The sequence below is a fragment of the Schistocerca gregaria genome, chromosome 2, assembly GCF_023897955.1.
Source record: "Schistocerca gregaria isolate iqSchGreg1 chromosome 2, iqSchGreg1.2, whole genome shotgun sequence".
Lineage (NCBI taxonomy): Eukaryota > Metazoa > Arthropoda > Insecta > Orthoptera > Acrididae > Schistocerca > Schistocerca gregaria.
The window spans coordinates 651,442,526-651,465,950 of record NC_064921.1 but is presented as its reverse complement, the minus strand read 5'-3'; positions in this window follow the sequence as shown (position 1 = coordinate 651,465,950).

Genomic DNA, 23,425 nt, shown 5'->3' with positions numbered 1-23,425 from the left:
ACCAAGCCAGCAGAAGTCATTCGCTAAGCTACAAATGAAACTGCACACAGTTAATTTGTGCTGTATCTACAGTTAGTAGTTTTTCCAGCGAAGTTTTATTTAACTCTACGTAATTAAAGTTAATTCTGGAAACTGTAAACCAGTTAAGCTTCAGTTACAGAATAAAAGAATGAATAGTTACTGCGACGGTAAAATTTAGAGGTAAACTGGTCATTAGGAAACAAACAAAACTGGCATTAAGTAGTTAATCGGTTTTCATATTTTTATGACACCCGGTGATTGCATGGAAAGGACAGAGACCCTGCTTGGTAGGAATCTCTGAAGTCAGTGACAACACCGGTGTCCTACAAGTTTCAACTATTGAATTATTGCATTATTCATGAAAGTTAGTCGAAAATTGTGAATGAAATGCCACTGGGCAATTATATTAAATTTCAGCATCCAGTTGCATAAGCAAAAGAACTTTACGTTGGTTTCGGATATAATAGTGTAGCCTTCTTCAGAATTATGCATTAATTGCTGATCACTTAATATATATCTAACCGCTAACCTGTATGAGACAATTGTCGTTATTACTATTCGAAGGCGCTAATTCGTAGCCAAGTTCCACACATCTCAGGCACTAGTAACCTTAACTTATGGCCTTTTCTAATTAAAAGGTTTCTTTACGCTATATAATGTCATTTGCCTCTCATAGAACTGTAACTTCAGTTATTATGGTTTATGTGCCAGTAATATTTCTAGCTGTTGTAACAAATAATGTTATCAATTAATGTTTATTCATACTTTTGTACAGTACATTTTTATATGTCTTTTGCCTTTTAGACGGCCGGTGAGGCCAAGAGGTTCTAGGCGCTACAGTCTGGATCCGCGTGACCGCTACGGTAGAAGTTTCGAATACTGCCTCGGGCATGGGTGTGTGTGGTGCCCTTAGGTTAGTTAGATTTAAGTAGTTCTAGGGGACTGATGACCTTAGCAGTTAAATCTTTCACGTACATGGGACACATTTGTCCCACATATAAATCACCTTACTAATTGAACTGTTACCACAGTTGGTGTGCTGCAGATGCTTTACTTTAAGCAGAAATATTTGTTGTCTTCAATATCGTACATCTTTGGTGGCAAGAATTACTATAACTAACATTAGTCGTCGGTTATTGGTGGTGGTTCTCACTTGGAGCAGACACATAATTTATTCACTTATTGTGTGCGTATTGTGTTCTCTGCCTTAATGTCGAAGCTTGAAAGTATATTCAATTAAGTTTCTCTTTTACTTTACACCATTCATTTAGAAAATAACAGTATTTCATCAGTGGAAATCTTTATTTTCATTCTTTGGGACATAGTTGTCTCAATGTACCACAATGGTAATTTTGAATGCCATGAAATCGTTATTATTACGTAAAAAATCAAGCAGAATGGTATTTAAAATTCGGTTGAAAATATATTACCTTTCATTTTATTGAATAAGCGGAAAAAATTTGAACTGGTATAATTTCAAATCTGCTTTTAGATCATGTGCTCCAGAAAAAGAGAATTTTTCATCACTGATGAAAGTGTTATGCAGATTTTGGAGGCTTGCAATAGTGTTGACGAAGATAATCTGTTACTGGATGAAGAAGATAAAATTTATCTTGAAGGAGATATGGAAGATGAAACAGAACATGTTATCGTACAAGATCCTGAAAAAGAAATACCTAGCTCACATAACAAAAGAACGCATACAGACGAAATATCAGAACCAAAAGCTGAGGTAATTGATTCCCTTCCAGATTTACCAGAATCTAAATGGTCGAGAACTTACCAACCAAGACAGTTCAGTGATAACATGAATCATGAATTTTTGTAAGTGCGTTTTTTTTATTGTCAGTGAAAATCGTGAAATGTCTCAGCCATTTGAAATTTTTTCTTCCACTATTGGCCTAAAAGATTAGGTGTATGATATATTAATTCCTGAAAGTATTCGGTATACAGAACAATCAGGCAACATATTCAGCACAAATGAAGATGAAATCAAGCCATTTCGTGGTATAAACCTGGTAATGGGGTAGTATATTTTGTCTATATTTAGAAACTACTGGGGAACTGAACCCGATTTAGGTGTTCCTTATATAGCTCAGATTATGCCACTACATCGGTTTGAAGAGATTCGAAAGTACTTACATTTTTCCAACAATGCAGATCAATCAATAAAGGAAGACCGCACATACAAAGTGAGACCTGTAATTACCAATTTGAACAGAACCTTCCAGGAATCTCTTAGTACAACTAGGGCTCAATCTGTAGATGAGCATTTGATGAGATTCAAAGGACATAATATTATGCGACACTATGTCAAAAGTAAACCAGTCAAATGGGGTTTCAAAATGTGGTGCAGAAGTGATTAGAAAACTCGTTACCTATTTCAGTGTGATTTATTCACTAGAAAAAAAAAACCTCAGGTCATGAAGTAGGGCTTGGTGAGTCAGTAGTTCTGCAACTGACAAAATCACTATCCGCACTGGAATGTGAAATTTACATAGATAACTTTTTTAAATCTCCAGCTTTGCAGTATTACCTTGGTTTACAAAATATCAGATCATGTGAAACAGTGCGCACAAATCGTAAAAACATCTCAAAGACATTGCCTCCAGACTAGGAAATGAAAAGAGGTGATTCATACAGTGTCAATAGCAATGTTCTAATAATCCTCAAATGGATGGATAAGAAGCCAGTTTTTCTACTGTCTAATTTTATTTCCCCAATACCATGCTCGACAGTGAAGAGGGGTCAGTCTGGTTCCTCTGAAAAGATCAATGTTCGGTGTCCTCTTATGACAAGAAAGTACAAGTGGATGGGAGGGGTGGACATTATGGACCAGAAGAAAGTGACTTATGAGATCCACAGGAAGGCAAAGATTAAGAATTTTCTTTGATCTTCTTGACATTGGTGTAAGCAATGCGTATGTAATATATTCCAAATTGGAAGAAGAATCAGGATTCAAATCAACACTATCATCCCTAGCGTTCGACAATAGATTGCGAGAAATGTAACTGGAAATTATTCAAGTCGACAAAGGAAGTTACCAACAGTAGTGAAAACATCAAGAAAGTTGCAGACCATTTGCAGTCCAAAGAGACCAGAGCACCGAATGATAAAATCAGACGTAAGGAAGAGATGTGTTCATTGTGCTTCAAAGTGTGCTGAAGATCGCCAGCTGAGCTCGCTACGTCGCTGCCCGCGGCGCCGTCACGACACAGCGCCTGCGTCCGACTTGTCTGGCCCGTTGGTGCGAGCTAACGGCAAAACATTAGTAGAAGTGAAGCTGTCTTGTGACTATGTACTGTAGTACTAATGTTTTAAGTTTGACGAGGCCAATGTCTGGCATGTGTTAATATAATTTTATATTGTGACATTTCCGAAGATGGCTACATTATTATAACCGAAACCTAGGTAAAGTTTATTTGCTTATGCAACTGGAAGCTAAAATTTAATATAATTACATTTTACAGTTGCTGGTTCTGCTGCACCATGCTAAAAAATAAGAAAAAAATATTCACTGGGTAACGCCTGTACAATATTAGTTGTATACTGTCAGTTAACAGTCTTACGATGCTGTAGTTGTGCGGACGACTGAGTATATATCGGAGGCCATGCTGAATTGCTGCTTCTGTTGTTGTAGCTGGTGGAGAACCAAGTGTCTTCTCCAGAGCCACGGATAATTGTGGCACAGTCAATTGTTAACACAGCAGCTATCTCCACCTGTTAACTCTACCGTGCCTTTGACACTCACGGATAACAAAGTAGGTGCGCCTACACCGGCACAATCATTGCTGCATACCGCGTCTGCAGGAGCACCCAACAAACACGCCCGCACTCTTTCATGATTCAAGCTGCTCTGGTTTCTCTCTGCTCGCAGCGCGACGGAGACTCTCCATACGCAAACATATGCAACGGAACAGCTACTGCGATTTCGTCGTTGCTATGGAGACATTAAAATAAAGTTCTGTAGTCTATTACCCAGCAATTTAGTATATTTACATTGTAATTATAATGAATTATATACAGTCAGAAATAAATACACGATTACAACCATTGCATATTAAATATAATTTCTGTAATGAAGCGTTCAGAATTAGCAGTACAGTACAAGTTATCAACGCATATTGAACGACGAAAAATTTTGGATGATGCATAAGGTATTTTATCTCCATTTTCGATGTTACAACGTCTGCTTCTAAAACTTGCTTCCAGTATAAAACCTGGTTTCTAAATGTAGGTTTTATGGTAACATAGTCACAGTGAAACCTTCCAGTACCCTGAAGTTCACTCTTTACTGTAGAAATTAGAAAAAATCGCTAGAATTCGTTGGCGGGAGGATGATTTATATTTGATATTTCTTCTCTGATACCCTCTGAGCTCTGTGAATACTCATATCAATGAGTACTGGCAACTCTCGTATACCGAAAGAAGACGACGACACGACCAAAATTGTCGAGTGTTACTTCGAGTGTTCAGTACTCCTAGCTTCAATTATGTTGATAAAAGCAAGAATATTTGTTTCTTTAAGAGAATAAAATATCGTTTTCTAATAACAACCAGATAACCTTGAAATTAGGTGGACAACAGTTAGAGTTTTATTAACTTTGATACAGAAATATTTCATTAAAAGTGCGGTAAAACATTCATTAAAAAAGAAAAGAAAAGGAAATTGGAGGCAAAAAGTATAAACGTTCAAATTTTTCTGTAGTTTTAGTTATTAATGAAATATGGTTGATGATAGTGTTACGAGGGCACCCTGGGATTATGTGAAATTGATGATAATCCTACAATTCCACTGACAGAATTTTCAGCTATAAATATTAAACTAGAGCTGCAGTCATCAGTTACGTTTGACAGTCTCGATAAGTAGAAATTTCGAACGGTAACAAATGAGGAATTTGGACTCCGTTCCACTATTCTATAGCAGTTTCGATGCATCAAAGTCATTTTCACAGCTTGTTCATACTTCATCGGGCCCACTATTGTGAAAACTGCTGAATGGGAAAGGCTCCGGCGATATGATTCCGTCTGGAAATAGCGCCTCTGCCGTCCCACGGATGAGTTTCACGTGGCAAGCGCTGTTTGTCGGCGTTGCCGGAAATGAGAAGTAATGCACAGTCCGTGGAACTGCGGGTCGGCGCCCCGGCTAGAGGACAAAAGCGAGGGACATTCGCTCTGTTCCGCGAGGGATGAGCCTTCTTTATGAACCTCATAACACAGTTCCACTTTAATAACGCATTTTTTGAAAAGTACGATGTCCTTTGTATCATATAACGAGGGATTTATTTCAAACGAAAGTAAATCCACGTCGGCGACAACGGTAACACGCAAGGATCATCCAGCTTCAGCCTGTAACATAACGACTTTGCGGCTGACATTTTAGGATTACTTAGTCTCTAATGGAGACGAATACCTAAATGAATAAGCATAGAATGATGGTGAAACGAGTTCCTCGCTCGAATTAATGCATTTAATATGCCAAAAGTAATCTTACAATAGCTCAGAGTGAATTAAGCCACAAAGGAGTCTCTGCTCGTAGTGCTATTTAGTAGACAACTTGTCGTGTCAAAGCTTACAGGCTTGCGAGGACAAATTCTACGTAGCAGCTTAGACGGTGACCAGAGACTTCGCAAATTACCCGGCTATACAGGGGGGAGAAAAAAGGCTTGATAATGCCAGAACAGGTTAGTGGATGTCAAACCGGGCAAAATTTCGTAACTACCTACTAGTCAGAGATGCACCGTTGCGGAATTACAGCCACAAAACAGCAGCCAACCCAAATTACGAGCTGGCTAAAGCATTTTTGAGGCCACCATAATGATTTTCAACAATTCAGAAAGCTTTTGAGAGGGTATGTCTATCATCACTTTGACTCTGTCAACATTGTGTCGATGATGGAGGCAGGAATTTCAGACATTGCTGTCCTTTTTAAAAAAGAAGATTGTTTAACATCATTTTCTTTAATTTGAACCATTGACATATTTACCATTAACAAACGTCTTGATCACGATTTATTTGTCATTGCGACCGGTTTCGACCACTACTGTGGTCATCTTCTGACCATTGAGTAGGAACATTTTTCTGTTGGAGAATCACTACTGAACCATTGACGTAGTCTACTTACAGGCTGCACTTGGTGGAATAAATGCTCATTAACGTTATGTGTACAACAGTAGAAACTAGAATTCGTGGCCATACGCCTTACGGTACGTACACTATGAGATAAAAAGTATACGGACACCCCCAAAAACATACGTTTTCCATATTAGGTGCTTTGTGGCGCCACCTACTGCCAGGTACTACATATCAGCGACTTTAGTAGTCATTAGACGTCGTGAGAGAGCAGAATGGGGCGCTCCGCAGATCTCACGGATTTCGAACGTGGTCAGGTGATTGGCTGTCACTTGCGTCATACGTCTGTACGCGAGATGTCCACACTCCTAAACATCTCTAGGTCCGCTCTTTCCTATGTGATAGTGAGGTAGAAACGTGAAGGGACACGTACAGCACAAAAGCGTACAGGCCGACATAGTCCGTTAAGTGACAGTGACCGTAGACAGTTGATGAGGGTCGTGGGTGTGTAATAGGTAGACATCTATCCAAGCTATCGCACAGCAGTTCCAGACTGCATCAGGATCGACTGCAAGTACTATGACAGTTAGACGGGAGGTGAGAAAACTTGGATTTAATGTTCGAGTAGCTGCTCACAAGCATCATATGGCGCCGATAAATGCCAAACAACGCCTCGCTTGGCATAAGAAACGTAAACATTGGACGACTAAACAGTGGAAAAACGTTGTGTGGAGTGACGACTCACGGTACTCAATGTGGCGATCCGATGGCAGGGTGTGCGTATGGGGAATGCCCGGTGAACGTCATCTGCCAACGTATATAGTGCTAGCAGTAAAATTCAGAGGCGGTGTTGTTGTGGTGTGGTCGTGTTTTTCATGGAGGGAGCTTCCGCCCCTTGTTGTTTTGCGTGGCACTATCACAGCACAGGCCTACATTGATGTTTTAAGCACCTTATTGCTTTCCACTATTGAAGAGCAATTTGGGGACGGCGATTGCATCTGTCAACACGATCGAGCACCTATTCATAATGCACGGCCTATGGCGGAGTGGTTACAATAACATCCCTGTAATGGACAGGCCTGCACAGAGTCCTTATCTGAATCCTATAGAAAACCTTTGGGTGTTGCCTCACCGACGGACATCGTTACGTCTCGCAGTGCAGCACTCCGTGAAGAATGGGCTGCCATCCTCCAAGAAACCTTCCAGCACTTGATTGCACGTATGCCTGCGAGAGTGGAAGCTGTCATCAAGGTTAAGGGTGTTCCAACACTATACTGAATTTCCGAACGTGTAAGTCATTTTCAACCAGTTGTCCGGATACTTTTGATCACATAGAGTATACGTGTTTCAGATGGTAATAAAACGTGTGAGGAAGGCAGACAAAGCTAAATCGATTTCAGAGAATTTAAAAATAGCATGGCAAGCTATTGCTGAAAGTTTTTTCTATTAGAAATGCTGCTGAAATTTTTAAAATTCTTCTTATCACAGTGCTAAACAGATTAAGTAGTGAAAATGAATGGGACCCTAGTTTAGGAAGAAAGCGTGACTTTCCTCCTACACTCTATGAAGCTCTAGCTGATCATGTTAAAACACCTGAAGCCACAGTGTGTTTGAAGATACAACTCTAGACGCATGCATTTCAACTTCCAGTCAGACCCGTTCTTAAATCGCTACAGAAATTGATTCAAGGACAGTTGTTGCAAAAGGAGCAGAAGAAGGAGGAGGAAGACCAAGACGATGAAGAAAAAGACAATAGCCGGCCGAAGTGGCCGTGCGGTTCTAGGCGCTGCAGTCTGGAACCGCGAGACAGCTACGGTCGCAGGTTCGAATCCTGCCTCGGGAATGGATGTGTGTGTTGTCCTTAGGTTAGGTAGGTTTAACTAGTTCTAAGTTCTAGGGGACTAATGACCTCAGAAGTTGAGTCCCATAGTGCTCAGAGCCATCTGAACCATTTTGCCAAGAAGACATTAAAAACAAGCTATTTGTGAGAACAGATTGCAGAGTACGAGATGTGTCATGAGGAGGAGGTAAAAATGACGAATGCAATATGAAAGGTGATGAAGTTGATGATGAAGACAATGACGGAAAATTATGAAAGAAAACTTTAAACGCAGAAGTTGAACTGGCAGCAATATCTCTCAGTAAAGGTTTAGGCAAAAGGTGAATGTATACAGCATCAGATTTGATTCAACATCAAATTTGTGGATGAGTGATGATTGACTAGTAAATATAGATGCGGTGATTTAATAATTCAGTATTTAACATTCCCGGGAACAAGAGGCTTATGTATTCTGTGGTTTAAAATTAAGCTCAATAAAATAAGTTCACAATGCAGTATCCTCAAGATAAGGCTAAAATTCCCAGGGTTAATAAAGTTCCTAAGGAAAACTATCTCCCCTACGGAGCGGTAAATTCGTACAGAACCTACAAATTTATCAATATCACTAAGCCTGCGAAAGATAAACGTGGTAGATCAGTACCAGTGGACGGTGACATACATATTGACATGAGAATATCTAGGCATGTTGGAAACGAAAATGAACAAATCATTCACGATTGAGAGAACATCCAACAAACCAGCACGTCATGTCGACTACATCCAGTGAAATAACCCAAAGGAATTGGTGGAGGTATTAGTTTCCTTGCTAGCTTTGTAAGCGGTAGTAAGCAAGTCAAATGATAATGAAACAATATCTACTGAAGAGACACATAAAGAAAAATCTGTTCATGCTTGAAGTTCACAGTGACTGTGGAAAATAAGACGACTGACATAACATAGGAACTAGAAATTACGTGTGACGTTCTCAGCTGAAATACATCCCCTAAAGGGTTATTTTGCAAATCTGAAAGATTTGGAAATAGTTTGTGTAGGTGAGAGGTAACTAGATACACGTGTGTTCATACTGTATATTGTTGTCCACGAAATGCAAACAGTGGTAGTTCAGTCTTATTAATGCAAATAAAACTGACGAATCTTCGTTAGCGATAGAGTTGTCTCACATATTTTTTTCGGATTGTGATAACGTGTCGTTGGACACATGTAATACCCTAAAAAGTGTTGAAGGACAATATGAATGTGTGATTACTCATATGTGTCTATTTTGAGAAAACATGAGATAAAAAACAATTTGTGCAGCAAGTAAAAAAATGCAGTAACATTTAGGTCTACCGTAATTTTTCCATATTCCCACTGTTGATGCCTCATTCAAGTAACCATTGTAAAGAGAAAGAGAGAGAGAGAGAGAGATGAAATTTGTCGAGAATGTTAGTGGAGTAGAAAACAAAGATAGAGAGGGAGATAATATTTAGTGAAGAATCAGTCAAGTATTTTACAAAAGCTGTTTTAGCTGAGTATAAAAGAGGGAGAAATGAAATTAAGTGTTGAGACAGATTACACAGAGAAATTTATTGATAAGGCTCAGTTTTAGGTGGTTCTGTATTCTTGATGCTGCAAATTTTGTGAGTTACACAAGAACGTAATTTTTGTGTTGAAAACAGGAGGCAGAATTTTAGGGGCTTACATATTTTTCCTAAATTATACAGTGCCACTTTACGCAACTCAGGTGAAGAAACTTATATTTTTCTGAAGTGCTGCAGTATTGTGAGAAATGATTGTATACTTTTGAATGTGGAACGCTATACATGTCGATTGGCTATTCACTTTGGAGAAAATTCAATTTGCTGTGATTCACTCTTTAATTTTAATGAATGACACATTTCTTTGGAAATTGCCTAGCTGCATATTCTTGCTTTTCTTTAAAAAAACAAAATGTAATATTGCATATCCCGCCATAACCATCCCGAATTTTTAAACATCTAACCTAGGACGTCTTGAAATTTTAAACGTCCAACCTGTCATAACTGCACATTTTTCCCATAATTTCCTGCCTCCACCCTCATGGACTTTTTAATTTCCCGCTTCCACCAACTTGCTGTTTTTAAATTTTCCGGAAACACCTTCTTGATCACGTCGTATGTTCAATGTGTTAAATAAACTTTTTGACTAGGTGTGCCAAAGGTCGCCATCTTGGTTTGGGACACCATGGATTACAGGTATGTGGTTCATATATGGTACATAAGGTGGGCGTGTACTGTGACATCATGATGATGATATCTTAGATAAGGCGGTGAGGCTTCTGATGTCACCAATATAAAAATATTAAAACTTTTCTATAGATGCATTGTGATCGATATAGCTATACTACCGACATTCTGTGTTTCTTTCTTGCAACAGCGGCTAGCATACCTGAATTGTGGTTTTTGGCCTTGCTTTGCTGTCGAATCTGGTAACACCACTACTACTGATTTGTTCACAGCAGCTCGCCCTCTGCCCTACTTCCGTTTCCATGATTAATGCTACTCCCGTTATAGCAATTTCTGCTGGTGTTGACAGCACCCATATTCGTCGGGCTAGATATCCTTATCTACTTTCAGTTTCACTTCACTGAACCACAGTTTATCTAAACTGATTCTTTGAATTTCCCTTTTGCATTTTCCACCTTTGCCACCACGTTCAAACTTCTTACTTTCCACGCCACGACTCGAAGTCTGTTACCCTTTCGTTAGTAATTCACTCTCTTTTTCATAGCCCCTTTCGTTAGTAATTCACTCTCTTTTTCAGAGCTACCGCCAACTTTGGAGTTCCCTAGGGGAAACCCGAATCGGGGACTAATCTGGAATCGTTTGCCAATCGATAAATCATCATGAAGTTTTTTCAGTTGCGAGCCACATAGCCCACGGCTACAGAATATGTTCTTTAATGCAGTGGTTATCATTGCCTTGTGCGTCCAAAGCCGTTGATCGTTGGCGGTTCTTCCTACTTTTAGAGGCAGTATCTCACCCCAAGGGCAACAGGTTACCCTGAAACTCTGCCTGCTCATCCGCCCTCATTGATAAGGCGATAGACCGAACTTGGGTTACTCTCTATTCCACGATTTTTATTTAAAATTGAAGCAGCGACTAGGTTGGAACCTCGGATCCAGGAATTTTTGTTAACTGGTCTGCTACCCCCTAGACAGCATTTCCATAATAATGTCGCTACGACTCTTGTATTATCTACTACACAGTAATACAGATCGGCTAACAATAAAAAAGAATATGGAATACTGTTAACTAATCTGTTGTACCCTGTAAGTATACAAATTGAATTTTGCACCCATATATTTGTTGAGTTTTGAATTTTTTGTATACTTCGTAATTTCATAATTTTTTAAATTTTTATGTCGATAGACATCCTGGATGATGGTTAATAACCGAAACCAGTAAATAATTAATGGGACAAATAAACAGATGATGGTTATAATGCATTTTATAAAATTAATTTTCAAATATTTTAAAATAACTTAAAACCATTTTTAAGGGACATTCTAAAATATTTTTAAAAAGTTGTGTCTGGTCTTATTTCTATTTGATGCTCGGAGTTTCCCATGCACCAGACCTCACACAGAGCCATCCTGAAGTTTTCTATGCCGTGTCCAGTTCGCTGCCACCAGTACACTGAGGACCAACGCAGCTTGCGCTTGTTCGAGCGTTGCATCCCACTGCTAAGAAAGCCTACGAAACTCTTTAAAGATTTCATACAAATTCTTCACTTTACTCATCAAGCAATTTTTAGGTTGTTCATTGTTGGGTGTATATTTCCAGCTCCTCCGTCTCATGTGTATTAAAACTTTTCGGAACTCTGTGTAGCACCTGCATTTGTTCACTTATTGTGCTAACCTCTTCTTTTACATGTATCACCAAACGCTGTCCAATTACTGTGACCAGAATGTTGTTTGTATCGGCCCTTCAAAATTTTTCCCGGGATGTTCTATATGCGGGGGACGCTCAGTAACTCGAACAAAAACAAATGCGGAATTTGCTGTGGGACTCGTGGAATATTATCTCTTCAGCCTGTACATTTTCATGAAGTTCCGATAGGTAATGGCGCTATCCGTAGCCTTCAAAATGGCGCCTGTAACGAAGGTACGTTCAAAGCAGAGAGCTGTCACTGAGTTTCTTTTAGCGGTAAATCAGAGCACCACTCATATTCATATTTGCTTGCAGAATGTGTATTGATATCTGCCAATGAACAAAAACGCGTTTTGTTGTAGAGCAAGGCATCCGTCATTATCGCAAGGTCGCACAAATCTGCCAGATGTCCAGCGTGCCAGCCAGCCGCTGTGGCCGAGCGGTTCTAGGCGCTTCAGTCCGGAACCGCACTGCTGCTACTGTCACAGGTTCGAATCCTGCCTCGGGCATTGATGTGTGTGACGTCCTTAGGTTAGTTCGGTTTAAGTAGTTCTATGTCTAGGTGATTGATGACCTCAGATGGTAAGTCCCATAGTGCTCAGAGCCATTTGAACCAATAGGCGTTTAAACATTAGTAGCGTTCACCTGTGGCCACGAAACAATTCGTCGGCAACTCTTCCTCACTGCAGCCTGCAAAATTTCTAAAATGTAGCGTAATAATTAGATATGTGGAATTAATGAAAGAGGAAAGTACAGCCTTAATTAAAACAGGGCTTTTGAAATTAAATTAGCGTAATTATTTGACAAACGTTACAGAACGACACTTAAATATGTGAAAACAAACGAGAGAGAGAGAGAGAGAGAGAGAGAGAGAGAGAGCTCACGGCTCCTGCTTTTATATAATCCAAAACCAGATTACGGTCACTGCCTTCAACTTTCTTTACAGTTTCGGTAGATAAACATTTCTATGGAACATTCGTTAGCAGAGCAGAAATAAAAAATACATTCCTTACATTAAATCGTGACTTTTTTCCTTACTTTGCAGATTTATTTACACAGAAAAAATAAATTCTTAATGTAATTTAGCCTTAATTAAATATTGGAACGTGTTCTAATAATTATTCAAAAAAGTAAAATTTCACCGGTAAAGCCACGGCGGCGGTCTTCGGGATTCTGAAGAGGTTATTTGTTCGTCCTCCCCAATGGTGCGACAATCAACTCTGTATGTGCTACCGTCAGGAAATCAAAGAAACGACATCAGCGTATTCATCGGCAAAAAAATGCAGACAAACTTCTTTTTGTCCTTTACAACACAAGGGCTCACACAAGTCCGCGCACCCAAAGGGGCTCACAAAACTTCATTTAACTATTCTAACCCCCAGCCCAATCTCCCACATCCCGGCTTCCATCCGTTTGGCCCAACGAAGGATGCACTCCGCGGGAAGCGCTACGTGGATGATGGGTAGGTTACTGATGCTGCAAATCGTTGGCTTCGACGTCGCCTAACAGAGTGGTATCATGCAGATCTAAGGCCCTCCCACTAAGGAGACGTAAGGCTGTCGCATTGATCTAAGATTATGTTGGAAAATAGGGTTTCGCAGCCAAAAGAGTGTGGAATAATATGGTTTATTAGAATCTTGAATAAAACCAACTCCCTTTCAGAAAAAAAAGTATTGGATTATTTACCGAACGCCCCTCGTAATATTTATCGCAGTCCGCACATTTCTTCTCGTATAAAATAAAGTTAGTGGATTTGTTTTGCTTTGTCGTGGTCTATCTGTGCCTTAACCTACGTGCCATATGTCTCTAATTTTGGAATTCTATGGAAACATCTTGTGGATACAGTTGCCCAAGTTGAAACTAACTCTTGAATGATTTTTTTTTTTATGACTAGGCACTGACCGACATAATTTTCCGTCACAAAACAACTCAAACATATTCATTTGTTACTCACAATATACAACCCCAATGCAATGTGACTGCTACATTGACTACATGACTTCCAACAATTAACGCAAAAGAATAGCCCTGAATTCCAAAACTCTCAACAATAACACAAATCTGAAAAGTATGAAATTAAAGAAATATGAAACTACCTCCAACTCTGTTAATTGCCTAAACTTATTTCAATCACGAATCCCGATATTGGAAACCCCATTCTTTTTCATAAGTCACTTACCTCACAGAAAGTCTTCATACCACGAACTAAAGCAATTTCCTTAAGTAGCAGCAATTGCGAGCTAACTAAAAGGATTCTGATTACTTTAGACTCTAACCATTAGGAGGAATGTGGTTAGGAGAAGAAAGATTTTGTTGGAAAGCAATCAATGTATTTAGAAAATTATACCTTATTCATGTGACATCCAATTCTAAAAATTATTTAGTTGTGAATAATTCTCTACCCAAACATATCAATCATACATTCATCATCATACCTTTCCTTACATATTTTCTTACAAGAAATTTCATCTCACTTTACATTTCATGTCCTACCAACGCAAAGTCTTCACTAAGAAAGACATGTTATACACTTCTCTATCCACTCGCTAACTGCTAGTCCGTCCAACGACAGAATCTCTTGCCAAGGGTGCAGAGGGCTGTCAGTGATATGAATACAGTCTACAGCGCTGCCAACTTAGAAACAGGCTACTTACAAAGTCTCTTCCACACACGCCATCTGTATGTCAACGTGACAAACTTTTTCTTTATTTTAATACACTGACTCTCATCACTCAAGCCGGTAAATTTGCTTTCAATTTTAATAAAAATACGGATGATATCTTGCGTGCTGTATCCATTACCTGCAACTAACCTATCTAATGATACCTAATTATTTCTGTAATTCTTCTTCCTAGAGTGTCAGTCTAACGGCTCTTCCGCACATAGTATAAACTTTTATGACTACTTGAATGGCGTGAGGTTGTGCCTGTTACTTGAGCGTGTATTTTTTGTGTAGATGTCGAAATTCTGCCTTCCTCCTCTTCCAAAAATGTGTGTGAAATCTTATGGGACTTAACTGCTAAGGTAATCAGTCCCTACGTTTACACATTACTTTAACGTAAATTATCCTAAGGAGAAACACACACATCCATGCCCGAGGGAGGACTCGAACCTCCACCGGGACCAGCCGCACAGTCCATGACTGCAGCGCCTAAGACCGCTCGGCTAATCCCGCGCTGCCCTCCTCTCACCCCCCCCCCCCCCCCTCTCTTTCGACGAATCTAGAAAGTTAACTGATCCATTATCTTCCACTTCTAACGTGAGTCGAATGTTTGGATGCAGTTCGTTTAATATTTTCGTCATTTCCGCTACATCTTCTTTTCTCACTTTGCATTTACTCCATTTTTTTATTTCGACTAGTTTAGCAAGCGCTTTGTGTGAGGAGAACAACAAAATTGAGTAATCAACGTGGCATCTGTAATTAATCATCTTGCCATTAAAACAGGTGAAAACTTTGTCGTTAAAGTAGTTCATAAACATTCGAGGTAAAATGCCAGACAGGAAATTGCCCATGGCCAAATGATTACCTTTTTAAACACCTTGTCATTGGAAATAAAAAACACAGAAAAACTGCTTAATGAACGAAGGGATTTTGAGCATAGGAATTGCTACGAAATATTTAGACATAACAAAATAACACACCTTTCAGCAGTTTCCAATTCACTCAAGATTCTTTGTTGTAAGAGCGCATATGGAGTACATGGAATGCTTACGTTTACAGATCAACAGCATTAGCTGTTCTGAGATAGCAAGTATCAACCCATGCCGAAACACCCATATTAGTACATGCTATAGCTTTCACTGGCGGCGATGAAACCGCTGTCTCTGGCATCCAGTCGATCGTACAGATGGGGAATGCTGTCCTGGGATACTTTATGCCACGCCTCTTCAACCTGTTCACGTAGTTCCGTAAAATTTGTTGGCTGACGAGTCGCACGAGTCACTTCTCGTCCTCTCATGTCCCAAACGTGCTCGATTAAATACAAGACCAGGGAAGTTGCTGATCGTCTTGCTGAGGACAATTAGTTTCACGGGCAGTGTGTGGGCGAGCATTATCCTGTTGGAACAACACATCAACTTCCTATTCCAAAGAGGCATAAGAACGTGTCTAACAACATTCTGTACATACCGGGCGCTCCAGGAACACCAGAGGTGAACGAGAGTTGTAGCTGATCGCTCCTCAGACCGTAAGGCCTTGGATGCACCCTACGAAACAGCGCTCACCACGTCTACGTCGTACACACAAATTCCACCATCATGTGCTTGTATGCAGAATCTGCTTTGATCGCTGAAGACCACGATGTGAATTCCAAGTGATCCTCTGGCGGCACCAGTCGAGCCGTGCAGGTCAGTGCTGTGGCGTGAGAGGAAAACGCGCTGCAGCTGTGAGTGCTCGTAGTCTTTTTGCTAATAACTGGTTCGCAACAGTTTGTGTTGGCACGTCTTGGTCCACAAGCCCTTTCATCCTTGCTGTGGTATCTGTAACTTCCACCATTGTTCCCATTACAAAAAAACCACGATCCAGGCGGGTTTTTGTGCTGCTTTGACATCCAGAACCCTCGTCTGCGGGCTTGAGAACGTTCACTTGACTACTGATAACCAGCATCGTTGCACAACTGACGCAGCATGTCTCACTTGTGTGCCAGTGCTCTGAAAGGACCATCCTGCCACTCGGAAGGCTACAGGTCGGCCCTTACAAACTCACTCAGTTAGCTGTAGGAAGCACGAGTGTCTCCGTGACATTGTCGCCTGCTTGCTTCAGACGTTTGCACCACTCTGAATATTATGGCTGTGAGCATTTCCTGTTAAAGGGTAGGCGCAAATGGCTTTCTGGTAGACATGCCACAGACGTCTGTCGACGTTTAAACCATTATCAGTACGTACTTTTCAGGACTCCGTTTTCTTTTCGTGGTGGTGGTGGGGGAGGGCGGTGGGGGTTGGGGGGGGGGGGGGGGCGAGAGCACCGTTTATTAGCCTTACTAAGGCGTGAAGGATGAGACAGAACAGTAGGCCGAGCACCAGGTGCGGTGGCCCTCAGCGTGCTTGCGGCGACGAACTAGACACTACAGAAGGGACATCGACGTGGCGCTGCGTGCCCCCTGGCACATGGAATTCATCAAACACAAAGAAGACACGACTTCCTAAATCATTTTCAAAAATGTTTCTAGCAAATGGTTTTTAAGTTGTTTCGAATTTGGATTAAATTAATTTATTTCAAATTGTGTGCATCACCGTTGTTTATATCTTACACTTACGAACGTTTTCTTTACGTCAATATTTTCTACAGATATAGGGCATTGTACAGCTTTATAAGCGATAGAGCAATATCGTTTCGTGAAAGATGTAATAAAAGTGTTAGCATATGGTATTTTTAGTTGTGAAAGTTGTTGTATTCTCCAACAGTTTATTGAACGTAACTTCTTCTACAATACAATAGCTGGCTGTACAATAGATGTAGACGTCCGTCAATCTAGCCGGAGATGTGGTTTCTCTCGGTCGGCTGGTATTTCGATCGGCGGTGCAGTACAGCGGCTTCGGTGATACCTTCTCGGAGACTCTGCTATAGCGCTTGCCATTAGCAGCGGAAGAAGACTGGTCTGCCTTCGACCGGCCAGGCCTATATAGTGAGCTGGAGCCAATAGAAACCCGGCGTAGGAAGCCGTGGCCGGATATGTCGCGGCGACCTCTGCAAGGAGAGGATCCTATTAATCGACTGGAATCTTCGGCGTGTTTACCTTATGCCTTTGCCTGTTTGGATGTTGTTATGTTTCCCTCATAGCGTGGCTGTTATGCGGTGCTGCCTGCCATTTAGGGGAACCCGATGGCAGACAGTACAAAAGTGAACCACTAGTTCCGTGTCGATAGCTTACTCTGAAACTGTAACATATAGAGTGTTTCTAATTAGCTTTTCAAAATTTTTAAGCTTTTTAAATATAAGTCTTGAATGAAGTGTCATTAAATTTTGTTTAACATGACTGAAGGTGGGGACCTGACCCGAAACCGCTCATTTGAAAATAAATAAATGCGACCTTTTGACAGAAAATTGGACATCCTTTCATACATTTTTATTTAGTTTATTTTTTATTTTCTATTTCAGAGTAAAGTTATTAATCGTCTGTGTGTACGCAACTTTTGTACTATAGAATCTGTTTTCAGGTGTCACATATAAATGTTTGAATAACTACTTGTATTCAACCTTACATTTTGTATAAACGTTATTGTACTGCTTTCGTCACGATTCAAGGTTTGAACCGTTCCTTTTTTGCCAAAATCATCATACACACATCAGGATGTCTAGCATCAACATATTGTAACATTTGTATTAACATTTGCCTTGAGAAAACTGTGCGCCTATGCCCGGCGGAGGTTCGAGTCCTTCCTCGGGCACGGGTGTGTGTGTTTGTCCTTAGGACATTTTACGTTAAGTAGTGTGTACGTTAATGGATTGATGACCTTAGCAATTAAGTCCCATGAGATTTCACACACACATTTTGTAGAGAAAACCGTACGTACGAAAATTTGGCTATATATAGCTTACGAGGGGTACGTAGTTCTTGACTGTGCACTAGTGAGAGGAAAGAACCGTACAATTAAAGACTGTCATGGACAACTGAGTTGATAAGACGAATGATAGGATCATTCTATATTGGTATGTCAGTATAAAGCAGTGGTTGAGCAGGAGCATAATTCGACGAAAGCAGTACTTACAACCAAGTGTAGCGGTGTTCCTATACTTTCAAAGGTAAGAAATAGCATAGCTCTGGGTATGCTAATTGTCTCTAAATACGCTTTGAACATGATATCAGACAATTAAAATGCACAGAATCACAGTAACGCGCGTGGTGCATTGTAGAAACAGCTCCTTTCATTATCATTTCGAATAATGTATCTATTAAACAATATATCAAATAGCTGTTGGCATTCCTGAGGTCTCAGTAAAACCTACAGCCTATGCCAACAGTAGTTATCCGGTAGTAATGAAAGTCATTAATTTCACACCTACGAAATGTCTTTCTTTACCTGACTTCTGGGGTACGATTTGATAATCCACTGAAGCAGTACCAACAACTTTTCTGTGTGCATTGAAATCGGAGACGTCGAAATGAACAGTCAGCTAAAAGCAGCATCTTTCTTCACCTGATTGGTGGGAGGTAATGTGAGAATTCACTTAACTAGTAGAATCGACAATATTTCTGCGCTCAGTGTACTGGAAACAAACATACTGCACAACAACATAACAACATTGACTTTTCAGATACATTGTTCATCAAGCAATGACAGCTAAAACTGAATGACAGAGGTTTTTACTGAAGTTTTCTTTTAAATTGAAACTGAAATATATCATTTCGTAGCCGAACCCTTCAGCTAGTGGTGGTATCTATTGAGAACGCCGATTTTCCAGTTTCCGAGCGCCGTGCACCGTTCCCTAGTCAAGACACAATCTGCCGGCCTTCTCTTCAGCTCTTCGCTCCTGATATAAAAATTAATGCAGCAGTAAATTTTTCTCTTCTGCTTTTCCAACAAACTAATAAACAAATATCACACAAATTCAAATTAAATATTTTTGATGACTCATTTGGGCATAATTGGAGACCCACAGTGTGAGCCTCAAGTCTCACTTATCGTAAGAACGTACTAGCCTTTGCTTTGCAGTTTCTTTCCCTTTTCTTCAGTAAAATCATTTTATTCAGCAATATATGTAAATTATTGGAAATAGTAAACTGTATATGACAATACACACAGAAAATACGATGTGATTTCTCGTACAGATTTTGGTGATTCTCTAAAACAACTTTATAGATGCATGAAAATAGTAACCATAATAGTTTCTGGTAACTAATAAGTTGACACAGTTAATAGATCCTTACGTTCTACGATATGCCTAAAAACAAACATTTTCCATAATACACAAATACATCCCACATTTGACACACATGATACTTATCTAGGAATTGCAGTCAGGTTCCCCGCATTTTGAGGCGTTCATTGCCTCAACAAATTTTGGTAGTAGGCCACCACTGTACATCGAAACTTCCGAAGTCGATTGCAACACGGCTGTTCTTGACTTTTTAGTCACATTGTCTGTATCATCTACAACTTCACTGTCAGAACTCCCTGTACTAGGATATCGTCTTCTCCTGATTCCTGGCGCGACATCTTAATGTTCTTAGCGTTTACCAGTCAGTTTCATCAAGCTCTGAAGGACAGTCTTCAGTCAAATTTGTCACATTCTCAATTAGATATTTGCTCATTACTACCTTTAAGAAGAGTAATTCCTCATCAACTAATAGTACGTGCGTTGCTGTAGAGAGTAGAAAGGAATTTAGTCTGAATGACGAAGTAATCAGCAATTACTAGCAAAGAAATTTTTTATTGTATTTTATTTGTAATTTATTATTAGAATAATTTAACAAGGCTCCAGTAGTCCAAGTTGAAAGAGAAAGTCACCACAGTAATTCCTCACTATTACAGTTTTTAAAATATTTTTGTACTTATTTCTTATGGTTCTTGCTGTCTGATTTTGGGAATTATTAGAACAAGGGTTCGTTTCCGAGAGTTTTGCTTTAATAGAGAAACGGGGAGGTGTCTTTAAATATCTGTACAGACATGATATATGGTGGTTGTCAGTGTTTCCTGTAATCATAGAGACATCATATTAGCGCTATCAGAGTCATAGATTCGAATTTAATTGATTATAATTGTGGCAATACTTGAAGACCCGACGAACCTCGTCGTATTCGCAAAATTCCTTAGACGTCTCTGAGAAATCACTCTTTGTCATTCATCAAAGTCATTTAAATCTGTAGTTTTCGACAATCTATGTCTATGCAGTTGATAGTTATCTGTTGTATACCTTTATAAGTGTGTTATATGCCTGATATTCACCCTTCCTAACAGATCTAACAAAACTCCTCCCTACCTCCTCCCTCTCACCGCCCCCTCCCCTTCCCCCTTTACCAGCTCTTCGCCTTTGTAGCTAACCACTCTCTTAGTTACACGCTTTCGTAATATTATGTACCCTATTAATTTTGTATAATGAACCTGTTGATACCTCAAAAATTGCAGAACTAGTGCATTAGTCACTTATTCCCTTCCATTGGGCGCCATACCTCTATAGTACTGAAGTGCTTCAACTTTTCCATCTATACTGTAATCACCGTTCCATTTTACGAGGTTGCAGATTTTAAAATTATCAGTATTTATTTCAGTTGAAGGCAGTGGTACAGTTACCATATAAGACACATTTACATACTTTTAAGTAAAACAATAAAACTCTCTAGCAATTGGAAACGTTCATTAATGTCTTCACTTTTTCCACCGACTGTTTAGGCCACCAACACGCCGTAATAGGTTATTACACGTCCAAACAGTGATTTATTGTGATATATATTGAATTTTAAGAACTGGACTTGTCTCGCTCATGCACCACACAATTTCTTTTTTTGAGAGTGAAATGAGGTTAATAAACGGTAAGAAAAGGAACAATAACTAATAGCACTCTGCCGGTCACTGGCTATTGTGAGGAATCTGAGAATTAATAAAATGAAGAGAACAATAACAATCTTAACTGTGGATAGTATGTTAGAAGTTGATTGTGCTTCTCCTTGTGTTGAACTGGATGTAGCATCCATAACAGCTTTGTCACAGACCAACGTATTATAAAATTCCATGTCTTGGTTTGGCCACACTTTCTGCAAGCTTCATGATATATTTATGTTCCTCAAATTTAAATAACAGAGGCACATTATGGTGACTTTTCTCAAAAAAATTCAATGTAGTTGATGCTTTCTGAATGGCGAAAACAAGATAGAAAAATTGTGGTAATGATACGATACAGTGAACCACAGACTTGTCTTTAACGGAGCATTCATAGAACCTGTACTTTGAAATAGAAACTTCTTTTTCCAGCGCTCTTAATGTTAGACTGAAACATTACTTTTAGATGGGATAATAAGTCTGAAAAAATATATCTTGTGTACCATCAATCACATTAAAGTACTAGGGTGTATTTTCCGTGCGTGAACCTGATAACTGTTTGGTGGAATGACAAGGCAAGCCTTCGACATGTTGGGCTCTTGCCACAAATACCTGACATCGAAAAGGCCACTGCCTGTGTTATTTTGAAGTGAGCTATGGACAGATCTCATTCTTGCACCAATACTTCCAGCAAGTTTCAAACCATGCAGTGGTTGTAAAATCTTATTTTCGGGGAAAACCGGACATATCTGATTACTGCAGTAGTGCCATCAATCTAGTTAACAAACAGGGTAAGGGGGACCTGCAGTTCAATGTGCAGTCCGATCCACGTGCCCTTCGTAGCGACTTCTCACCTCGCTGAGCGATTACAGGTGGGTTAAGGGCAGAATGGGATTAAAATTAAAGATGAAAGGTATCAATGATACGATTCGCTGATGAAGTTGCCATCCTCAGTGAAAGTGAAGCAGAATTACGTGATATGCTGAATGGGATGATCAGTCTAATAGTACAGTATGTGCATTGAGAGTCAATTGGAGGAAGACGAGAGTATTGAGAACCAGCATAAATGAGAACAACGAGAAACTTAACATTAGGATTGATGGTCACGAAGAAGATGAAGTTAAGAAATTCTGCTACCAAGGCAGCAAAATAACCAATGACAGACGGAGCAAAGTAGGCATCGAAAGTAGGCTGCCAAAAAAAATGTGTTAGTATCAAACATAGGCCTTACTTTGAGGATGAAATTTTCTGAGAAAGTACGTTTGGAGCACAGAATTGTATGGTAGTGAAACATGGACTGTGGGAAAACCGGAAAAGAAGAGAATCGAAGCATCTGAGGTGTGGTGCTAAGAACAAATGCTGAAAATTTGGTGGACTGATAAGAGGAGGTTCTGCGCGGAATCGAAGAAAATTAGAACCTATTTCGAAAACGGTGACAAGAAGAAGGGTCACATGGTAGATTATCTGTTAAAACATGAGAAATGACTTCCATGATATTAGAAGGCAGAATTTGTAGAGGAGGACTGAGATTGGAATACACCCAGCAAATAATTGAGGGCATGCATTAAAAAAAATGCAAGCTGAAAAATTCCGTAGTTAAACCAAGATTCGATCCCACCTTCTCTCGGTTGTGAGGCACATGCTTTATCGCTAGACTACCATGGCCGACAGTGAATAATGAGTAAACCTGAGTATTTTATCTTTTTTAAACTACTGTATATGGTCTTTAAAATTCTTTTGCCTGAAGAGTGACTGCCTTTACCCACCATTCACTCGTAATGAAAAAGGAGATTATACCAGACAGTGTGGTGAACATGTCATCAACTTATGAAATACTTTACCATTTTAAGTGAAAAGGAGTAATTAGAATGTTGTGATTCATTATAAAGTATGAAACAAAACATAAACGCATATTTAATTTGTTTATCTATTCGTGTTGGCATCGTTTCACAATTCTCAAGATATCCATACATACACACAGAACATGCAAGCATTCTTTTATGAGGAGGATAGGACGGGCAGCCGGACGCGATTGTGATGAAGGAAGCATCCCGGAAATTAACATCTATATCGTTTTTTCCCACCTTCAGCAATAAACACAACTAATCTCTATCCTTCCACAAAC